Here is a 24,922-nt window from a genome sequence, read left to right as displayed (position 1 = left end):
TTGAAAAAGTCAATGCCATTTTGAAATTTTCTGTTATTGTACCGATTTCGTTCAAAATCGATATCTGAGGCTCCCTGGGATCGCAAAACAGGAAACTGGTACCAAAATTTTAAAAAGTCAGCGCCATTTTGAAATTCTTTGTTATTGTACCGATTTCGTTCAAAATCGATATCTGAGGATCCTTTGGATCACAAAACAGGAAACTGTTACCAAAATTGAAAAAAAGTCAACGCCATTTTGAAATTTTCTGTTATAGTACCGATTTCGTTCAAAATCGATATCTGAGGCTCCCGGGATCGCAAAACAGGAAACTGGTACCAAAATTTTAAAAAGTCAGCGCCATTTTGAAATTCTTTGTTATTGTACCGATTTCGTTCAAAATCGATATCTGAGGATCCTTAGGATCACAAAACAGGAAACTGTTACCAAAATTGAAAAAAAGTCAACGCCATTTTGAAATTTTCTGTTATTGTACCGATTTCGTTCAAAATCGATATCTGAGGCTCCCTGGGATCGCAAAACAGGAAACTGGTACCAAAATTTTAAAAAGTCAGCGCCATTTTGAAATTCTTTGTTATTGTACCGATTTCGTTCAAAATCGATATCTGAGGCTCCCTGGGATCGCAAAACAGGAAACTGGTACCAAAATTTTTAAAAGTCAGCGCCATTTTGAAATTCTTTGTTATTGTACCGATTTCGTTCAAAATCAATATCTAAGGATCCCTAGGATCGCAAAACAGGTAACTGGTACCAATATTTTAAAAAGCCAGCGCCATTTTGAAATTCGTTGTTATTGTACCGATTTCGCTCAAAATCGATATCTGAGACTCCCTGGGATCACAAAACAGGAAACTGGTACCAAAATTTTAAAAAGTCGGCGCCATTTTGAAATTCTTTGTTATTGTACCGATTTCGTTCAAAATCGATATCTGAGGATCCTTAGGATCACAAAACAGGAAACTGTTACCAAAATTGAAAAAAAGTCAACGCCATTTTGAAAATTTCTGTTATTGTACCGATTTCGTTCAAAATCGATATCTGAGGCTCCTTAGGATCACAAAACAGGAAAATGGTACCGAAATTTAAAAAAGTCAACGCCATTTTGATTTTTTTGTTATTGTACCGATATCGTTCAAAATCGATATCTGAGGATCCTTAGGATCACAAAACAGGAAACTGTTACTAAAATAAAAAAAGTCAACGCCATTTTGAAATTTTTGTTATTGTACTGATTTCGTTCAAAATCGATATCTAAAGATCTCTAGGATCACAAAACCGGAAACTGGTACCAAAATTTTAAAAAATCAGCGCCATTTTGAAATTCTTTGTTGTACCGATTTCCTTCAAAATCGATATCTGAGGATCTACGATCGCAAAATAGGAAACTGGTACCAAAATTTAATAAATTCAGCTGGTAAAGAAGCAAAATATACAATTCTTGCAGTTTCTATGTCAGTTAACTGTCGAATCTTTCTGCCAGCGTAACCAGCAGAGCTGAGTTTGATCCTAAGGATCCTCAGGTATCGATTTTGAACGAAATCTGTCAATTAACAAAGAATTTCAAAATGGCGCCGAATTTTTTAAATTTCGGTACCATTTTCCTGTTTTGTGATCCCAGGGAGTCTCAGATATCGATTTTGAACGAAATCGGTACAATAACAGAAAATTTCAAAATGACGTTGTCTTTTTTTCAATTTAGGTAACAGTTTCCTGTTTTGTGATCCTAAGGATCCTCAGATATCGATTTTGAACGAAATCGGTACAATAACAAAGAATTTCAAAATGGCGCTGACTTTTTAAAATTTTGGTACCAGTTTCCTGTTTTGCGATCCCAGGGAGCCTCAGATATCGATTTTGAACGAAATCGGTACAATAACAGAAAATTTCAAAATGGCGTTGACTTTTTTTCAATTTTGGTAACAGTTTCCTGTTTTGTGATCCTAAGGATCCTCAGATATCGATTTTGAACGAAATCGGTACAATAACAGAAAATTTCAAAATGGCGTTGACTTTTTTTCAATTTTGGTAACAGTTTCCTGTTTTGTGATCCTAAGGATCCTCAGATATCGATTTTGAACGAAATCGGTACAATAACAAAGAATTTCAAAATGGCGCTGCCTTTTTAAAATTTTGGTACCAGTTTCCTGTTTTGCGATCCCAGGGAGCCTCAGATATCGATTTTGAACGAAATCGGTACAATAACAGAAAATTTCAAAATGGCGTTGACTTTTTCAAATTTTTGTAACAGTTTCCTGTTTTGCGATCCTAGAGATCCTCAGATATCGATTTGGAACGAAATCGTTACAATAACAAAAAAAATCAAAATGGCGTTGACTTTTTTAAATTTTGGTAACAGTTTCCTGTTTTGTGATCCTAAGGATCCTGAGATATCGATTTTGTACGAAATCGGTACAATTAAAAAAAAATTATACTGCGTCCATAGATAACAGGTATACCTGTTATACGGACGCAGTATAATTTTTTTAACAAAACGAGCCCAAACTCGGCACACCTAGCTCCACTCGTCTATGAGTTCCAGTACCAGTCTTCGAAGTACACTTTGGCAAGTACTTGTTTACCAAACAATCACTGTGCAATGAAATTAGATAAATGGTATCTACTTTTGTGACCATTCAACGTTACAAATTTTACAAATCAAAGTAAAGTTAAAAAAAAACATAGCAATAAAAATAAGCTCAATTTATTATCAAGTCGTGTCAGTTTACTCATAATTTCGCCGCTTCGCGCATTTCGATGTGTGTGTGAGCCGTGCACGTGTAGTAGTAAGACTCAATACCTAAAATTGATGCGCGTCAATTTGTAAATACGTCCTTAAGAACTTATATTAGGTATAGTAAGAACACGATTACAAGGTTAGGCTTGCCCATTTATAATAATATTAACGAAATGAAAAAACTAGGGGATATGGAATGTTTATAAACATTCTTTATGAAAAGATAAATATCTTTCTTGTGCATTGAAATTCGTTATACTTGATTTAACACGAACGACACGATATTAATATCGTAGCCTATAAATATCGTTAACCCTTATCCGGACATACCATCAGTCATTCTTATGACCCAAGCCAACATAATTGGATTAGCTTGCACAAGACATTGTGTAGCGCCTGGTCACATTCTTGGTATAATGGATTTAAATCCGGCTTTATTACTAGGGTATGTTATTGTTGAAAGGATTGATATATTTTGGTTATAATGCTTTTAATCTTATTTCTCAATCAAAGCCATGACGCAAAAAAAAAGAAAATATTCGAATTTATACAAAAGTCTCTTATTATGAAACTAGCTTCCGCCCGCGACTCCGTCCGCGCGGATGTCGGTCTTCGCGTGGATGGTTATTTCTCCATTTTGAGTACCTCTGTCAATAACATCTTATAAATATCTATTGGAGCCAATTCCCAAATACGGCTAGGCCTATAATAATACGCAACGTGTGTTCGCGGTTCTACGGAACAAAGTCTATGGATAAAACTGAAAAATTAAGATTAATTTTTTTCTACGTATTTTTCCAGGATAAAAAGTATCCTATTTTACGCCCAGGATAATAAGGTATAATTATACCAAGTTTCATCGAAATCGAACCGATAGTTTTCACGTGATGCCTTCACATACAGACAGACAGACAGACAGACAGACAGACAGACAAAAATTTTTTTAATCACATATTTGGGTTTGGTATTGATCCAGTAACACCCCCTGCTATTTATTTTTTCAATATTTTCAATGTACAGAATTGACCCTTCTACAGATTTATTATATGTATAGATTAGGGTGTTCATTGTAAATATTTAATATTCTAGAAATAATTATTATATTCTATTTAATATTCTAGAAGGGACATTAATGAATTTATGAATTCTACCAAAGAATATGCATAATTTCACAAATAAAAAAGGGACCAAGATTCAGTTTTAATACAATAAAATACATTTGGTATCTGTTCCGCTGGTCGGTAACTGCGTTGACAGCATGTTGACAGGGTATGTTTCAAATTTGGGTATTTATTTACAGAAGCAGACTTCTTATAGGAGTATGTTCAAGTCTCCAGGAGGCATCTATTAGTTTGCAGAGAAGTGTTTAAAACGTAGAATTCAGCTAGAGCAGCAGTAGATACTAGCGACGGAATATGTAGACAAAGGTAAAATATAGAATCACTTCGATTTTGTGTGGTAAGAAATGTTGTTGTAATGTTGTAAGTTAATTGATTTCACAATTCAAATTGAAAATAATGTAATGATAATTAATTGTATAAATGTTTCTTACTCTATTACCATATACATTTAAGGTGAATTTTTCCCTTTTTATAGAAAAATAAAAACATATTCACAATAATAACTAAACTGAAGCAAACTGTTCAAAGAATATTATGCTCGAAATCTCAGTGGGACAAATAGGAATTTAAAATCCAATTTAAATTTGCGTGGCGCGAAGCTTGTCCCAGCGGACCGCGGGTATAGTCCGGGGGACCACCGCTTTGTTCTTACTATGTTAGGTATAGGCCGAGAGACCAATTCATTTTTCATCGAATAATATCCTATTTATTTATTTATAAGTACTTTTTATTATTTTATATCAGAAATAAAGATATTAATAGCTTACAAAAACACTGTGGTATTTCTTTAGATATAACGGGTGAACAGTGGATTGCATTTGTATGAATTTAGATTGAAATTTGGAGTAGGACAAAGCTAAATTTCAAATAATATGAAATATTATGGAACTTGACATTTCTGTATAAATCGTACTTCTTCATCAAATTATTATATAAGAATAAGAATAGAATAAGAATAAAATACATTTATTAGAATCACCAAAGTACCACCACCACATAAAAAAAACAATAACAAAAGCACTCTTAAACACTATCTATGGACAAAAACAATATAAAAAAGAAAACTTAAAAGCTAAAAATCTAATATATAAAAATTTGTGTGGCGACTGGTGACCTAAAGGGTAAGGCCACTCAGCATATGCTATGCCGCACCGGTATAGTCGGCATAGCGCTGATTTTCAGGGCCCAACCAGACAACAGACCCGTAAGGCTAAAGTGTCCCTAGTAATAAAATATAGTTATATAACAAAAATAAAATGAAATAATATAAAATAAAACAAAGTAGAAAAATTTAAATAAATAAGTGAGTGTTTGTATTTATAAAATATTATAACATTTACAAATTAATGAAATAAATGAAACAAATATCAATACTTAAATTACATAAATAAATAATGAAATATTACATAACATATTATATATTGAATGCAAATATATTGCATAGTATATATCGAATGCAAAACATAATATACAACGCAACTAAGGTTTCCCGACGAATTCGCTAATCAGGTGTGTTTTATACTTATACTTAAAAGAGTGTTTGGAAATCGACTCACGTAGCGGCGGCGGAAGGTTATTCCAACACTTAGTTGCGTTGTATACAAAACTGCCTCTAAAAGCGGTTGTGTGGTATCTTGGCATAACCAACATGTAAGTGGATCCTCTTGTAAAGTGCGAGCCATTTTTCTCACCGACCCATCTAAGCTTACTGTGCAGGTATTTTGGTATTTGAGACGTCACCACCTCAAAAAGCATCACAGCAAAGTGAAGGCGCCTGCGTCGTTCCATGTTGAGCATTTTTGCTTCGATGAGATATGGCGTAACATGATCTCTTGCAGGTATGTCCCAACAGAACCGAGCACACGCGTTCTGAACCCGCTGTATTGCATTCTTGGTCCTTGCAAGCAATATTGCACCGTACATGGTATCTCCGAAATTAAATTTCGAGAGAATTAGTGCCTCACAGAGCCTTATACGTAAGGATGTGGTGATGTAGTTCCTGATGCGATAAAGTAGCTTTAACCTGTAGAAGCAATTCGATATAGTAGCTTGGAAGTGTTTTTCGAACCTGAGATGCTCATCGAAAACGATCCCGAGATTTCGAGCTTGGACGACCCGCTCTACAGGTTGACCTTCAATGTTTAATATCGGATTGAATTCAATGACTTTTCCGATCGACCTCGGTGTTCCCAAGACCATGAATTTAGTCTTTGCTGGATTAAGAACAAGTGAATTTTTCTCCGACCATTTCGATAGGCGTACCAGGTCTGAGTTCAGTTCAGCAATAGCATCAGGAGTTCGGGACGGATGGAATGAGATATACAACTGTATATCATCCGCATAAAGATGGTGTCGGCTATATATTATCTCCTTGGTGATATCGGCAGTATATAATATAAAGAGAAGCGGACCCAAGATAGAGCCCTGTGGGACTCCTCTGGTAACGCTTCGCTGATTAGAATACACGACCGATCCATCCTCCTTGCGAACTGCTACCGTCTGAGTGCGATTGCTGAGATAGCTATTGAACCAGCTAACCGTTTCCTTGCCAAACCCATAAAACGACATCTTAGAAAGAAGTAATGGAATGTTAATCGTGTCAAAGGCTCTGGTGTAATCAAGAAAGACGATAACAGTGCTCATGCCCGAATCTTGTGCTGTCAAGATGTTGTCAACAACTTCAGTCAAAGCAGAGACGGTACCACGACCTTTCCTAAAACCGGATTGTAGGTCTGGTAATATTCCGTTCTGCTCCAAGTACTGATAGAGTTGGTCGTGTGCTATCCTCTCTATAACTTTAGACAGGCATGGGAGAATACTGATTGGCCTGAGATCCTTTGACGTAACTGGATTTTCTTTTTTAGGTATTGGCTGCACAAGCGCTCTTTTCCAAAGTTCAGGAAATTTGTTTGTCCTAAATGACGTGTTTATAATGTGCGTTATAGCTGGCAGAGTTTTGGAAATCGTAAGTTTTATCATATCAAGCGATATGTCATCTACTCCTACTGCTTGTGATTTTAAGGTTTTTAAAGCCTTAAGAACCGTATTTTCTGTTACAGATTTAAATTTAAAACTGGACGTAGCGTCGCTGTATCGATGAAATTCATAGTAAGTAAGGCTTGAGAGGGCAGTTTGACTGTTTCCAGGAACATTAAGAAAATCGTCATTAAGTTGATTGGGATCATTGAAATGTGGTGGTAACTTGTTATCCTGTTTAGGCTTAATGACAACTTGTTCCTTAATATGTTTCCAGAGTTTTGGAGGATTGTTGATGTTATTATTAACATAAGTATCAAAGTAGGATTGTTTCTCTCTATGCAGGGCATTACTTACCATTTTTTTTAATTCTCTGTAATATTCCTTATTTTTTGTGTCCTTACTTCTCCGGGCTACGACCTGTGCTTCATCTCGAGATTTCATCATCATTTTGATGTTATATGTAACCCAAGGATAGACCTTTCGTTTCAAGTACTTCACTTTCTGAGGAGCGTAATGATGAAAAATAATTTGAATGTATGCAGTAAGAATGTTCACCATCTCGCCGACATCATCCAATTCCAAAATTGTTTGCCATCGCACTTCTTCCAAAGTAGCTTCAAAACTTTCCATGTCAATGTCCTTGAGTGACCTGTACGTTATCCATTTTGGAGTATATTTATCTTTAGGTACATCTAATGTACATGATACGAAAGCATGGTTGCTCAGGGCACCGACGTGGTCAACGGATACGTGTGATGCGCGGATGTTGGTGCAGATTAGATCTAGTAATGTCTCACTACTATCCGTGAAATGGGTTGGCTCGGATATAAGCTGGTTGAGATTCATCAGGTTCAAGAAACTGTTTAGTTTGGTACAAGAAGCATGTTGCCTGTTTAAGAGATTTATGTTGAAATCGCCCAAGAGTATTATGTTATCGGACCAGGCGAATGAGCCCAGGGATTCCATAATTGTATCCAAGAAAAGCTGAACGTCAAGCCAAGGTGGTCTATACGCTGTACCTATAATTATTGCTTTACCCTGAACTGTGGTTTTTATCCACATCTGCTCGACTTGCATGGACACAGGATGCTGCAACGTTTTTACCACCATACCCTCCCTCACATAGAACCCAACACCGCCCCCGCGATTGCGAATGGATCTCGAGCGCGGTATGTGCCGCAGCTTATAGCCGGGGACTTGTGGCGCGCGACCGTCTTCGCCCTCACGAAGCCAGGTCTCGTTGATTGCTAGTACGTCCACCCGAAGTCGGTTTAGTGCGACGACAAATTCATCATGTCGGGTTCCTAGAGAGCAAGGATTGATAAAACCAACCTTTAGTTTATTTTTAATGTTGAAGGCAAGATATAAGTTATATATAGACACACACACATACGCAAAAATATAATAAATAAACTATACGATAGACAGACATTCGCACATATAACATAAGTACCTATAATACATATATAGATATCAGTGTGGGAAAGATTTACGTTAATAAGTGAACAGACTATATTAAAATAATGTGAAACCTCGAGGAGTATGCAACGAGTATTGATATTTAGTGGAGGTAAAATATACATTTTAGTATTACTATTCGTCACCATCATTCTATTATTTTTAATAAAATGCACAAATTCATAAAAACAAATACTAAGTTTTACACGAGCTCGGTTCATGATATTAATTAATACTACATTATTACACAATATAACTTTGTAAAATTTACAAGACATGTCGCCACACAGTATTTTTTTTAAATAAATGTACATCCAGAAAGTTTTTTTAAAACTAAATAAGTCTAAAAGATACATTGATACACAAACACTAAACAAGCTAAAAATTGGAATACAATAATATAATAGTTTATTTACTAGTTGGGTATAGATACTAGTATTAATAATTAACAAATATACATCCAAACAAACATGAATAATTATTTTAATATAATTCGACAGTAAGGCTGCCGAAATTTTAGTATCACAAAATGATATTTTAAATTTGTTCAGATGCCTACACAACAGACAATGTACAAGTATAGTAGATCCGTTATATTTTGTATAGCAGTAAGAATATAGATACGTACAATAATATTTTCTCACTTTAGTCTTAAAGCAACAACGAACTGCCAATCTATACAAATTGTTTTGTTGGTCTAGGCCAGAAATACTACCGTTTTGATATGCATAATATGTGGTTAAATTACTAATATAAATTCCGCGTAATGTCACAGAATAATAACTAGTAGGTAATGTGTAAAAATAGATACAATTTACAATATACTTAGGAAATGAATATTTATTTGAAATGCAAACACTAAATGATATGTTAATAATATTTACTAAACACAAAGTTTTTCTAACTGGTTTTATAACAAAAGCTAAGTAATAATTACAATTATTATAAGTTATACCGACTCTTTGCAAACCTAACCACGACGAAAAATTTTACTTATATCGTCTTCACAACGAATACGGTGTGAGATAGCTTTCGGATCGCGTCTGACGTATATTCGACCTTCTTTAGACCACACATATCGCCAGCTCTCAGCGGCAGCCTTGTCGCGGGCGAGGTAAAAGAGTCTGCTATGATACTGAGACAAGTGTTCATTCACATAAAACCGCCGCGCAGCCCCACCGATGCCCGTGCCAGCAGTGTCGGCGCCGCGCCGCACGCGCGCCGCGCGCAGGAACTCGTCGCGTACGCGGCGGCGCGTGAGCCGAACGGCGATGGTGCGGGGGCGCGCGGGGCTCACAGCTCCGTCCGTGCTGGACTCCTGCCTGCTTTGCTGCTTACCCATACGATGCGCGCTCACAATATCACGTTCATCAATTTCGAAACTAAGTTTTTTTGCGAGTGACATAACAATATGAGTGAGATTCTCGCCATTTGTCTCCGGGACTCCCGATATACAAACATCGTTTAAAAGTAGTTGTTGCTCCGAATCGTTTAGTCGCTTTTGCATCTGATCGACGGTGTCAATAATTTCGCAACTGATTGCTGGAGGCGATTGCAATTCAATTGGATTCTCCTCAAGTTTACTGACACGCTCTTCGATACAATCCAGTCGTTTCCCAAGTTCAGAGATAACAGAGAATATTCCGGCCAGTTCTGATCTGAATTTGGAGATTTCCGCCCTCAAAAGCTTAATATCTTGCCCCAAAGGGGAAGAAGATCCTGCTTCCTGTATACTATCTGAGATAGGGGCCTGCAAATCTTGCGATGAGGTCATAACATCGTCACTTGGCTTTTTCAATTTATGCTTACAAGCCTTGCATACATATTTCCCATTTGAGGTGGAATTAGGGCTTAGGTTAATACATTGTTTATGCATTACAACGTTGCATTTTGTACACCTCACGCCATCTATGTTTCCACAGAATTTACCGCAGGCCCCGCATCGATTAGTCATTGTATTAGGTGTGTTGCCTTGCCGTTAGATGGCAGTATGATTAAAATAAGCAGTTTTATATTTTACTTCAATAACAATTATGCACGATATTCCACTTAGTATTTAATAATTTTTGTATTTTGAAGTTTTATATAAGTTCCTTAAATTCTATATGCAGGAAAACACAGCACAATTTAGTAGTCACTTTACAACAACTATCGAAGGTACTTCGTAAATACAGCTGATCGATCCGCTGTTAACTTTGTTATTTGATTAATTACACGAAACACTTCACTTGCAGAACAATGTCTAGTTTAGATGGTTTGAAGAAATATTGATCTAGTTACTTTTTACATCAAATTACACACTTTATGAATTTAAAAATGAAATAAAATATAGAGAGACACTTCATATTGAACTGAAGAGACTATTTTGTTAAAACTATTGTTGTTAAAAGGTAAGATGTTTATTTAGAGAGCATCGTAACAGTTACTAAGTATTTTCAAAAGAAGAACGTCTTCATATTTGTTTATCCAATTCATCTGAAACCTAAAAAGAGATCTATTTTCTCAATAAACTCTCTACAGGTTATTTTAGACGTCATATTTCCGTTCAATACGCAGCGTAATCAAATATTCCAGCTAGCGCTCTGACTATAATATTATGCTAACGGTTAGTAACGTTCGTTCTTGCATTCAATGACTTCCAGAACTTTTGTTTTTGCAAACAATTATAATAACATAAAGCAACTACTTATAATTTCAGGTTAAAACGTAGCTTTGAATACTTTTCATATCTTTTAACTTGAAGACGAAGATTTGTAAGAACTCTGAAGAATAGAAGTATTGTTTGTTTATCTCAGTTGTTTTAATTTGTATTGGAATTTTGACTTGTGTATTGAAGAAATAAATCTACTTTATTCTCGAATAATTTAGTTCTGAAATAATAATAATTAATTAAATGTAGCTTCCATGTTAAGTTTAAAATTTAATGTTGGTAAGATGTACTGCTATAACAAAAATTAGCCACGTTATAGCAGTATCTTTCAACATAAATCTAACTAAAAACATAAATTATTTGTCCTTTTCTAATCACTTAGAAGTTCATAAATTATGAAAAAAGAAATAAGTACTTAATTTAATGAATTACAAAAGGATATTATCAGCTGTAATTACAGGAATAATAGTTAATGGAGGAATTTGGGAAAATCTCGAAGTTTATCAAGGCGTTACATTTTCATTAGCTAATTGAGTTGTGCCCGTCATACCTAAGGATGTATAGGGCTCTACGGACGTAAATAAAATAGGGTTGTCGATAGCTTAATTTACATTCAATTACATAATATTATAAACATTGTTAAGATATTAAGTAAGTAAAAGTTTCTTAAAGAGACAATTGGAATTATTATAGATGTAGGTACGTTGTTATTGCAGTTTTTGATATGATTAAATTAATTTTGTAGTTCAAAAACTACATTCATGGATCCGCATAGATCGTCGGTGTAGATATAAAATATAAATACATAGGTACAATCACTCATAATTATATATACATTGTAAACACCGAATTTATTTTTTTATTGGAAACTAAAATTAAAATTAATAACTTGGTTTCAAATAACGGAACTTTGTTATAAAAAAAACTGATTATAATGACAATGATAATGACAAAATAATCTCAATAAACTAAAAAAATCTATTATATTTTTGTGCCAGCCCTAGCTCATCCGGCCGTACGGCGGGAGGTTGCAATCCGCTTTTATTGCTTTTCAGAAGCTTTATGTTAATTTAGACACATTTTAGATGTGCTTTTAACTGCTTCAATACACGTATGTTTGGGCTCTTTGAAAAGGGAATGTTTTTCTTATTTTCAAAAATCTCAGAATATATTCTAGTGAAAAGGCGTACGTGGCCATCTTGTGGGTAATCTTATATGAATGTGAGTATTTGATAGGTTTTTATATACTTTGAAGAATGTTTTGGATTAGTGAATGATGCTTCACGGGTCAGGTAACTTTTACTTTACCTAATTCTGAATAATGTAATGGGATTTTCAAGGTTCTCTCTAATATATTATAAATTTTCGTTTTGGTTCATTATTTTGCAATCATTAAATTAGTGGAATTATGTAGGGTTTAAAGTAATCAATATTTTATAGAAGAATGTTTCTTTTTTCAGATTAAACACATTAAAAGTATTTTCGTATTTTGATCACATTTTTCTTATATATTACGAACAAACGGGCACGCAGGATGCCTAATTATTGCTGTCCATTAGTATTTCCAACATAATAAACGATTTTCCAATCTAAAAACCAATTGTTACTACTATAAAAGGTAGCTTGTGACATTTAGATTTATAATGGAAGGATATTCATCATATGTTAAAGCTTAATGATGTTTAAAATTTATAGTTCGACTGACCTTTAGTAGAATATCAAGCAAGCCCTTCGTGTCAAATAAAAATCAAATAATGATTGATGATGTTAACGCTTGTTTAGGTTGTAATTATATTGTGTATACCAGACGTTTTTATAGATTTCATTTTTAATGTAGAAAATGTTCGTACAAATAAAGTGAATGAATAAATAAATTAAAAATGTATGTGTCAATACTTGTATTCCTTACCTTTTGTAGAATAAACGGCGTCATTATCTTCATTTAAGGTGATGAATTAATTTTTCTAACATTTACGGCCCTTTTTAAACCTTCGTAATTTTTATATTATTAAAGTTGTCGTGATGAAAATTCTTGACAAGAAAGTTCAATAGTAACACAATACTTGTACCGTTTTAGAAACATGATTCCATGATATTTTCTCGATAGAAAAAAAATACAAAGTTCTCATTGTTATTTTTTTAAAATCTCTGGCATCTTCAAAATAACAAACGTAAAGTTACGACTTTTTGGATATTAACTATAAAATATACAACCTATACGTCTACCGTGTTAGAATTTTGAAATATGCGATGGTTTTGAAATAAACAAGAAATACTTGAAATTAGCGCGCGACCAGCCAATCTAGCGAGAGCCGTCCTGTACCTTCCTACCCCGATCGCTGCACGAGTCATTCCCGCTACGGCCGTCACACGGGGAACTTGTGTCGCTTGTCTTCGAGTCGCGCAATCGTAACAAAGGGTGACAACACGATAAGACAAATGGGGACAATAAAGAAAATAAGAAGAAGAAACAAAGGTTGGAGGAAAAAGAATGCTTACAATTGGAACAAATTAATGAAGTAAGTTGGTTTTATTTTAAATTTGATGATATTTGTATTATAGACGATGTTTGATAATATGTACCCCTGTTTTAAGTACATAACGAATGTGTAAGATTTTTTAATTTATAGCATAAATAATCTTTTCAGAAATCCGGAATCCAGAAGGAAAATAAACCCACTAATTGTTCACAATGTGAACCTTCGTAAGCACCTTCATTCAGTCAAAAATTTATGTTATCAACGCTCTACTGGTTTTATCGCATGATTCCATTTTTAGCAAAAAGCAACAAAGTGCAAAGAAATAAAAAATCATGGTGAACTTAGTGGAAGTATGGTGGACGTAATATGGAACAGGAGCTCATTGGAGTAGTATTATATTTAAAAAAAATTCAAGAATTACATTTCTTAGTAGGTGGTAGATACGTATGTTGTATAAAGAATTTGATGTTGATATTTATTTCATTTTTACTTACTACACCTGTGCGGGAAATTGCTTAGTACTAAAACAGGTTTATATTCATATTTACATAGTAATGTGAAAGCTTTTCGAAAAATTTTGTGTATATTGTGGGTGATCTGGAAACACAATTGGGCCCGGAAGGTGGCGCTGCAGTCACTCCTCCTAATCACATGAACCGATTTGGATGAATATTTGTGTGCACATTTCATTGTTGTGGGATGATTGGTTGATTCGTTTTCACATTAGCTAAAATTATGTATTTTTGTTGTTAGAAAGTAAACTTAATTTAATGTTTATAATACATTATTATTGGTATAAATAAGCCAGTATTCGTCTCACATTGCTGTACCTGCCTACCTACCCTACCAGGGCCTAACTTTGTTCTGGCTATTTTATTTTGATTATTTGTTGAATAATTACCATTATAATAGAGTGCAAAAAATAAATACTTGCGTGAATATATTTTGTGTGTTTTTTTTAAATAATTATTTTATTTAAAAAAATATCATTCCGACCGCGGCTTTGCCCGCGTGGAATTAGGTTATACCGTGAATCCTGTTTTATCCCACAGGAGTGTTCAGTCCAATTAAATATATGTATAACAATATTATAGCTGTATGACGACTCCATACATGTTTGTCCCGAGTCGGCCAGCGGCAGCGCGGCGAGTTTGCAAGAATGACTTCGCGCACGCCCGCGTTCGCGATAGCGAGCTATTAGACTCCGCCCAGCAAGCAGTGGATTTTTTTTTGTGTATCGTCTTAAATCATGAGTGTGTCCATAAAACTAAGAATAAATTAATCGTTGTAATGCCTATATTATCTTCACATCCTTCCCCGTTTTAATGTTTTATATACCTACTCAATAGGTCTTTTGCTCATAACGCTCATAACAAACTGTACTATACACAAGCTATTGAAAACAGAAAGCGTGTTGGCATCAATCAGGCGCGTCGATGGCGAAGCGGCCATAACAATGCGCGGCAACTCGCGTGGAAGAGAAATATCTCTACAACTGGGAGGCCATGAAACGAGCTGTTGAGTTAAGCGGAAGCGGGAGCGGGGACTTGTTGTTATATCAAAAGTGTTTGGTTTGTACTGTATTTTTGTTATTTTTCGTCCCGGTTGTAGAAAAGCGAATGTGTATATGAGAATTTTCATGATTTGTTAATTTTTTATAGGAATTACATCCGTATCAAGTACGGGTGGATAATTATGATGTTTGCAATATGAATGTAGATTGAGATATGCCATGTTTATTAATATTAATTATATGTTAATTAATGAAAAAAACACTTATCAATATGACTATTAAATGATAGAGCACACTTTAACCTATTGAAGTATACGTTACAGTGAACTCACTCACTAAAAATAATTTCCTGTAAAAATCGCTATTTTCATAGCTTCTTAAAGTACACAACACGCCAAATATTTATCGCACCGTCCTGTTTAGTGTGACATAATATATTACTGCGGTGTTTCCCGTCATCTTTGTGCTGAAATACGGCCAATATTATAAACAGTCGATGGTCCCTTGCTCCGTTTAATATGTATGTTTATTTTATTTACAAACAGTGCAAATGTTTTATCCGAGTTTCACGGAAGGAGGGTAATGTTTTCGCGTGATTTTTGTATGGGTTTTGTGTAAAGTGTTGTAATATTTGTTTATATTGTGAATGTTTACTACTGAGTTTACCTGAATTATATTAATTAGCATGTCGATGTATGGCATTAAATTCATTTTTTTTTATTTAAATTCTATCTTAGAGCTTTTTGAATGTAATGCTAAATAATATAAAGTAATTCACATCGTACATTGGATATAATAACTTACGTGAAAAATAAATGGAGTATTTTAATTTATCGAATACATTTTACGGAGGATTTAAAACACATTTCATTTGTTGTACATATTTATTTAGCGAATTAAGCTTTTAACCACCTGTCGACATAGGTGATATTTAAATAATATTTTAAATCTCATTATTTAATATTTAAATAACAACTTATTAGTTGAACAGCTGATGTTCAACTAATAAGTTGTTAAGATATGTAAAGATTTATAAATTAGGTCAGCTAGGCTCAGTTGAGACTTTAATTTCAACGAGTCACGTCAGCGATGTCTTTTGAAACTAATTTATTCCATAACAGAGACTTTAGATTAGATTTAGTGCTTAACATTTTGTATATAGGTTTCCGGGTTGGTATTCCTAGCATGTACATTGTAAAGCCTTGATAATGTACATGCTTGGGAATGCTAATATATATAAAAGAGCTAGATACGTTACCCGCTCTCTATTTTGGCAAGAAAAAACTCAGGTAAGTGCCCGAGTTTCACTTAGTCACGCACCATTCAGCGTCGTGGCTGGACGTTCTTTTTGTATTTTAATCGGCAGTTGTTATTACGAAGTATATGAGTGAGACATGTATTATGTCTCGTGCGTGAGAGTGAAAGAGAGAACAACTGTATTGGTGATAATGCGTTAGTAAGTAGGTATGTATTAATTACGCTGTTTTTTAGTGCAATGATGTTGGCGTATGCCGCGTCTACTAGTATAATAGGTCATTGTGGGAATGGAATAATTTTGAGATGAAAATCTTATAAGTTTTCTAATTATAATAACTCTTTAAAATGCATTTAAAAATGTATATCAAATTGAAACTCAAACTCAAACATTTATGTATACAATAAGACTTCTTGTAGAAGAACTTTTGAATCGTCATAACATAGTTTTACCAATTACCACCAATTCGGAATTACCACAAATTGCTTCTACGAAGAAGAACCGACAAGAAAGTAGTTGCTCTTTTAAAATCAAATCCATAGATATCATGTACCTACCTATACATAAACACAAAGGAAAAATAAATTTGAGATTTAAACAAAAAATGTTGAAATCAGTATAGTAGTTTTTAAGTGAAAACATGACAAACATACATAAGTTTCATCTGCATGAAATCAGTTAAGTATTTCTGATTTCCCAGCTAAAACATGGATCCCAATTGTACAGTGACAATTAATAGGATAATCTATTTGCATAAGCTGTTATTTGCATAATAATCCGATGAGTGCTGATTATCGCGCCCTGGAGATTGCGCCGTTTGTTCTGAATTAACTGTTGCTTTTGCGTTATTAGCGTTCAATGTATTTTGATTTAACATTTACGTGAGATCAAATTTTCTTTTGAAGATTAATTATTGTGCGTATGATTTTTTGGATAAAGAAAATTAATTTTTAATTCGTTAATTTTTTTAATACTTTATTGCTCTGAAAGTTTACAAATGCAACTTAAATAAATAAAAAAAAATTGCGGCCTACCTAAGCTTTTCAGTTTCTGTTACAAATTTTAATGTTATTGTGTATGATATTCTTGTGATCGTTCGTTTTTCTGTCACGTAAAATCTCTTGGCTGAATACATATCCATAATCCAATTCATTTTTTTGGCATTTAAAATGCAGTGTTAATTATTTTAGAATTTACTTTACTCATTTAATGAAATGAAAAGGCGGGCTTTGTATTGCTAATTTAGTCATGAAATGGCACATAAGGTAAAAGCACCTAATACGGAGGTATTTCGCAACATTTGAAAGTAAGTATCAAAAATAAGCATTTGTATGTCTTTCTAAAGGTGCCAAACCACTTTATCGTTAAAAGTGGAGCTTAAATTTTGTATTGCTGTTGAGTCTATGTTTATTTTCATAATATTTCTTATTTTAAAAAAATATTTAAATAGTCAGGTCGATTTTCCCTAATACGGAGGTATGATTTTGGTCAGAGCCTAATACTGCGGTAGGCGGCTCCTAATACGGAGGGTCAGAAATTATATTCATTGAGGTTCCGTACAAATAATATTTGTTAAATAATAGGCATGTGTTAGTAAAGTAAATTGTAAGTTTTTTATTCATTGACCATTGGTTTGATTACGTTGATTCACTTTTAATGTGTTTCATTTATGCTTTTAGTTTTATCGAAAAAATAAAACACGCATATCAAATAACAATCCACAAAATCAGACACAAAACTTCTTATTTATTTACGCAACCCTAAATCTGGAAATTTAAAGTTCTATGAATAGGGCCGTAATAGGAGATCATATAACCTAATAGAGAGTTACCTGGAAAAATCTACCACCGTAATAGGAAAACTACTCGTGTTTTTAATAATCCTAATTCTGACCCATCAAAAATTCGATAAACAAGGGAATGTAAATGCTTAATCAAATGATAACAGTTTTTTTGGCTCAGATGTGTAAAACTCAAATCAACAGTTATACAAAATAAATGAATTGTGATACATTAAAATACACCTTCCTATTTTTACCCCTTCTAAGAAACAAACATTTTATACTCAACCGTTTTCATATTTAACTGGATTTCTAATTAAGAACACATACCGCAGAATATGGTTTCTAATTAATCAGATTAATAATTATTTCAACTAATCTTGGAATTAATTCAATAAGTAAATAAAATGAAAGTTATAAACAATTAAACATGCCCAGTATTTTTCCTATTTCGGAGTTATGCCACCGTATTAGGATTAATCTATAAAATTTGTATCGTATTACGGCGGTATGTTATTTCTTATTTTTTGGGTAGAAAATGACTTACAAATATGAAACAAGCTATTTAAATAGTGAGTGTAATAGTAGGAAAATGCAATAAACAATACATATACAAACTTGAACGGCTTATTAATACGAAAAACTTAGTTTATAAATATTAGTATACTTACTTTTGTTGTTTCGCGTTTGTATGAAAACACCTCTCATGTCGATGCCGTTACACAGATTGATTGATCTTGTTGTGTTGTCTATGTGCTATACTTGCAAACGTTAGTTAAGTCATGGAGTAATAAATTTGGAATAAATAGTTTACGTTTTGGTGTACTTAAAATTAATAAAACAGGAATAAAACTCGAAAATAGAAATACCACCGTATTAGGAAGCGATTTTGACTACCGCCGTAATAGGAGCCTTTACCTTAATATAGCCCGAACTAAAAATGAAATTGCCAATCAGTACTAATCTAAACTTTTATTGAAAATAAATACAGTGCTTAGATTATTGTACCTTAGTATCAAAATAAACAAGCACAAACTGGACATTTTAATGACGCGGTCCTTTAATTAATTTGGTCCACGTGCGACCGCTGTCCGGTCTTATAAACAAGGGGGCTGCAAGTTATGGTCGAGGCGTGACGTCACAGCAGTATATTCGCTGCTCAGAGGACTGGTGTAGTGTTAAAAGTTTAATTTTAAGGTAGAGATAATTTTTTGTAAAAATTATATTGGTAACAAATGCAAAAATAAGTATTTGTTAATAGGTGGGCTGACTTATTAAAACTTTATATAAGTTACTTACTTGGCACGTTGACTTTGTAAAGCAATTATAATAATTAAAATTAAATTATTATAGAGACAAATCAGTCAATTTAGTTTTTTTCTATTATTAGGTACGCTTACATTATAATAAAAGTATTAATTGTTCATCAAAATTGGTTCAGCAATAAGAAACTTCAATTCTTCAAGTTGCATATGACGAAAGATATAAAATCACGTCATAGCATACATAATATTATAGTTACAAAGAACTGCAACAATATTATTTTTATTCGTTATCTCACAATGGTTCAACAGTCGGTGCGAGTATAACACACAATTTTAGTACCAACATGCAAATTCAACATTACCATGTGAATGCACTGCCGTACCCCGTACCTACCGACTGCATCATCGTAACGTTTGTATAGAATAATTTTACATATAACTTGTACACTTGCTTCGTAAAATAATTGTTATTTTGGTTCAAAAGTTAAAGCCTGCTGAGTTTTACTTTTCTGGGTTTCATCTATCAGCTCCCGGTTTCGCCCGCGTACTTAAAGAAAAACCACATGGTTTCTATAAACATGAGACTTCCAATAAAACCTATAGGAGAAAGGACATTCCTTTCTCAAGTCTCAAACTATTTCTGTACCTACAAAATTTCATCCAACTTTTCATTTTTTTAATGAATTGTGCAATATGATATTATTATTATTTATTACATATCTTCCTTTCTTATGGCAAAGACTTAAGAATAATTTGAAAAATAAGTAAGATTAAATTTTTCTGAATTTTACAAGCATAAGTTAGGTATTACTCTAGTATTGTACCAATAACAATAAAATATACACACAACGTTGCAATATTTTCCTTATTCATAACACTCTTGTAAATCAAAATGTTCAAGTTATCAAGACACAAGTTTTCCGCAAGCTTGTATAGTATTCAAATTTGTATGTATGTACATCACAACGTCTTGAATGATACAGCCAATTTGTGTTTGAAAGACTTGCACCCCTCAAAACATTTTCATGTTTGTTATTTACATATTGCATTGGAATATTTCGGTTCCTATGCTGTTTGTGTGTCTACACTAATATTATAAAGTTGAAAGAGTTATGTTTGTTATGAATTAAGTAAAAAAATATCTTCTGGATACTTTTTTTATGAAATTTATGATGACGACTCTAAAAATTTATTACTGTGGAAGAAATGGCTATAAGGTCACCAATTGTATACCTTTGTACTAGCTTTTTAACAATAGAGTACATTTTTCTCAGAAACTTAGCCACACTTAACCAATCTATATATAATATCATTGCACTTAACTCATTACTTAATGTTAATAGCTGTCAAACTTAACTAAGGCAAGTTCAGAGTGTAACTCAAGTAGATCATAAACGTCAAACTACAAAGCGAAGAGAAGGTTGTATTTACGACTATAGAGCATCTAAGTTATCCAATAATATGACAAACATGCTTAAGTTGTATGTGAATAATTATTTGTATGTCCTTGCATAGATTAAGGCTAATGTAACAGGAAAGTTCGTAACGTTAAAATGATTTAGGTAACTAAATGTGAAAATATTTCGTCTTATCCAGAATATATTAAGAATAATAAAATTATAGTGCTAGAAGGTTATTATTTTTATGGCATTAGTCACAAAGTTACATGTAAAGTTCAGCCTATTGTGTCTTAGATGTTATTTATAATATTTTCCGCGAAGGATCGAACAATTCATTCAAGCCTCAAGGTTATTAATCATTGTACCAAGAACCCACAATATTTACATCATAAACGTCATGTCAATGTCCAATAATTTTTCTTGTCTTTTTGCGTGTCCGTCTGGACAGGGGTGTGAACGGAAACATAATAAGGGAACAGGGGATCCTAATATTATAACATGTCTTACAGAAAACGAATCAACGCGTTTTAAAGAAATCCAGTTGAATACAGTCTGCGTGTAAAACATTAATAATTAAAACAAATAACGTATGAAATAAGAATTACACACAGAAGTGGGAAGTTAATGTGCTCGCAGTTGAGATAGGAGTTAACGAGGCAACTTGTCTGTTGGTTTTGAGCTAGCTTTAATGCATGCACTAATTTATATCTCACATGAAACGCTGGCGGAAAACTTGATCTCTGTTTGTATACTAAATAGTGCTGGATTTTTACGGGTTATTAGCTCAACTTTAGGTGATTTTATAAATAAACTTCTAGTACTGGGTGAATTGTAGAACTATTTTTTTTAAATAAAGCCAACAAGTTCCCTTCTTTATTAAAAAAAATAATTAATATAAATGTATCTCCTCGAAAACAAGTTTCTTGCGAGACAAATTCTTAAAGAGACAGATGTTAGTTCTCAATTCTCTTATAAACAAAAATTCGAACAGTTGATATATTTAATTTGTGTGGTCAAAAATAAGCATTGATCAATTTTTCTTTTTACAGAGACAACATAAAGATTTAAAAATAATTTTCCAAATTGAGCAGTCTTTATCAAACATAAACTACCCCGATACAGGTAAGTCATACAAAAGTAGAGTCAACAAATAATTACTTCAATACATTCACAAAATATAATAATAATATGTATTCTATATGAGTAAAATGAAGCTAACGAGCCCCGTCTGTTCTGAACAAAATTATAAAACTTTTAGAGTGAGTGTAGTCGTTTCAAGTTTTGTTTGCTGAGAAATTTCTCTCAAAAATGTCACATAAATGAGGGAACGAATTTTGTGAAGTTTGTCAAGTAATTCAATAATTTTATGTAAAGGTATCTTTGATATTTGGAATTTTTTGAGCGAGTTAATTTTGTAAAGGCATTTTTAATATGGAATTTGTTTGTGCGTGATTTTGAGCTTACGACGACCTCTTCTTTTTCGTATTGAGGTAATTTATTTTTATAAAACGAAGATATGAATTCACGCTATGTTAAAGTTACATAAATTAAAAGGATTAATACAAAATTACATCAAAATATAATATTTACTAGAAAATTAGAAATTAATAAACACATCCAAGTGTATGTAACAAAGTCTTGCCAGTTGATACCTACTTCAAACGTATTTATTTCAAGGTGAGTATAATAAAATATTTTTAATTCAATTCATTCAGTACATACCTATATTTTTAATCTCGCGGTTTTTAAATCCAAAAAAATCATTAAAATGCAAAGAAATTATTCATAATAATATTTACAATTAACTCTCCACAGAGACACAGGCTAAATACCAACATACAAACATTTGTTTTACATTATCAGTTGCACCTCGTGGCTTCATTTAATAAACTTAACCCCAAGGGAATGTCGTAATTCCGTTGATCATCCCATTTTGTTATTATTGATTTATTTTACTGTTGTTCTATGTGACCTAATGTTTTTTTTTTATTTAATGTAGTGGTAAAATATTACACCGTGAAGAGTTTTTTTTTTAACTCAGATTTATAAAATAGTAGATACTCAGCTATTATTGTTTAATTACCGGTCTGAAACTGAAATCGTCAAAGTTCATGAATGGAAAAAATTAAGAGCAAAACTTTTAGTAGTATTTGAATATGCAGCAACTTTTGTATAATTAAACAAAAAGAATTAAGATAATAATTTTAGCACACATATCTATACATATAATAAATCTGTAGAAGGGTCAATTCTGTACATTGAAAATATTAAAAAAAAAACCAGGGGGTGTTACTGGATCGATACCAAACCCAAATATGTGATTAAAAAAATTTTTGTCTGTCTGTCTGTCTGTCTGTCTGTCTGTCTGTATGTGAAGGCATCACGTGAAAACTAACGGTTCGATTTCGATGAAACTTGGTATAATTATACCTTATTATCCTGGGCGTAAAATAGGATACTTTTTATCCTGGAAAAATACGTAGAAAAAAATTAATCTTAACTTTTCAGTTTTATAGACGTTGTTCTGTAGAACCGCGAATACACGTTGCGTATTATTATAGGCCTAGCCGTATTTGGGTCCAATAGATATTTATAAGATGTTTAATTGTCAGAGTTACTCAAAATGGAGAAATGAACCATCCACGCGAAGACCGACATCCGCGCGGACGGAGTCGCGGGCGGAAGCTAGTGTATAATATAAGCTTGGTAAGTAACACCTTGTATAATCTAGTATTAACCCAAGCGAAACGAAAGCGGGTTAATTGACAGTACAACATATTATAATATATTTTTTTATTAAAATGTTAAACTATAAAGTAAAAACTGCATTTACTTCACTACTTAGACGTGCTTCTATTGATTAAAAAATGCACTACGCAGATGTGTACCTAGCAATCCAAATAAAATCATTATTTTTACAACACGTCAAACTGACAAAAATGTAATTTCTTCCCATAGTGAAACTTTTCTAAAGAAGAAGCGATTCATTCATAAAAAGCCAAGACCGAGACCACTTCCAAGCACCTAGAAAACCCTTGAAAAAATCCCATTAGAAGCGAACAGCGAACGAAACTACATTTGGATAAGTCGAAATTGATTTTAGATCTAAAACGAATCGAGTATTCAGTTTGAGTTTTTAATCTTAACTCCGTATCAGTTCAGATAAAGTTAGGTTGATATACGGCCTGCGTCTTGGTGCGAACTTTAATTAATTTTTAGGTCCCGCGAGCTTTTTGTCGAGATCAAGTAAAATCGGTAGTGAGTTATGTGTAAGTGTGTCCTACAAATGGAACTACAATTTATTATGCCCTAGATTTTCAGTAACTTAATCTAGAATTAGATTATTTATCCAGTATATATATAGCCTATTAATATTAAGTATGTTAAGTTTTCACGTCAAATCGATTGACCCTATTTTGATAAATCGCAAACAAATCAGAGGTATGCTACATAAAAATAGGGATAGAGTCAACGATAGAGTGAAAATATTAAATACTATCGCATCCCACTGTTAATTATCAACACCATCAATAATTACATGATAGGTGAGGAAATTATAGCTAAGTATTATATAAATACTAGCTTTCCGCCCGCAGCTTCGCCCGCGTTTTCAAAGAAAAACCCGTTCCCGTAGGATTTCCGGGATAAAACCTATCCTATGTCCTTTCTCTGGTATCAAAATATCTCTATACCAAATTTCATGCAAATTGGTTCAGTAGTTAAGGCGTGATTGAGTAACAGACAGACAGACAGATTTACTTTCGCATTTATAATACTAGTATGGATTGTAATTATGGGTTATAATTAATAGGATAGGTAACAAAATTCATTCTAACTATATTATTATCTTCGTTCACGGTAGGATAGGAGGAACTAGGAGGAATACTTTGAATTTATTTATTACTATAATAGCTACTAGCTTTCCACGCTTCGTCCGCTTTGTAGATAACTTATGTTTATACAAAATCGTTCCTCAAAAGCTACTCTATACAGAATAAAAAACTCATCAAAATACGTTTTGTAGTTTTGAAGATTTAAGCACACATTTATACTCTGTAGTGACTTACATAATAATATTTATCACACAAAAGACAAGATATTGTAACAGAACCATTTTGTTAGCTACAAAATAAATTTAAAATAAAATATAATATTCCATTCACCGCCTTCTGTTAAGCTCATTCCCTTTAAATATAAAACGAGTCTAATTTCTGTTTGCTCTCCCAATTACCTCGGAAAATGCTAGAATTCATTATGAAAAATGCAAGAATTCGTTTCCATGGTGTA

General features: G+C 33.1%; 1 protein-coding gene and 1 long non-coding RNA gene across 2 annotated transcripts in view; one reads left to right on the top strand and one right to left on the bottom strand.

The window, feature by feature from the left end:
* LOC123698175 overlaps positions 1–24,922 on the bottom strand; it is a 281,837-nt gene that overhangs the window by 98,741 nt on the left and 158,174 nt on the right. The gene's annotated exons all lie outside the window — the stretch shown is intronic.
* Positions 13,093–14,365, top strand: LOC123698176. Its single transcript, XR_006752372.1, has 2 exons — positions 13,093–13,461; positions 13,591–14,365. It is a non-coding gene; the product is annotated as an uncharacterized LOC123698176 (long non-coding RNA).

This window comes from Colias croceus, chromosome 15, assembly GCF_905220415.1.
Source record: "Colias croceus chromosome 15, ilColCroc2.1".
NCBI classification, from domain to species: domain Eukaryota; kingdom Metazoa; phylum Arthropoda; class Insecta; order Lepidoptera; family Pieridae; genus Colias; species Colias croceus.
The sequence above is the reverse complement of the archived record's forward strand: the minus strand, read 5'-3'. Positions and strand labels throughout refer to the sequence as shown.